A 286-nucleotide genomic window follows, 5' to 3' on the forward strand; every position below is an offset into this window, starting at 1 on the left:
CTAATACGTTTTTGAGGCAGAGTCTACAGGATAACTTTCCTCAGCGAATTCGATGGGCAGTGCCTGTGCAGCGCGCCACGTGGTTGGAAGCAGCAGCGATTACTTGGTGGCAGCTGGACAGTAGTAGCAACGGCAGGCTGTTAAGCTATGTATGAGAGGCATGGATCTGCGACGAAGCAGAGTCGCGAGAGTCCGACAGAGTTCGACGGTGCACCGAGCTCACAAACGTTTATGAACGCTTATGGGGCCTGCACGAGACAATGCTGCAGTCGCAACGCATCGTCTA

Source organism: Eimeria mitis, genomic scaffold, assembly GCF_000499745.2.
Source record: "Eimeria mitis Houghton genomic scaffold, Emh_scaff569, whole genome shotgun sequence".
Taxonomy (NCBI): domain Eukaryota; phylum Apicomplexa; class Conoidasida; order Eucoccidiorida; family Eimeriidae; genus Eimeria; species Eimeria mitis.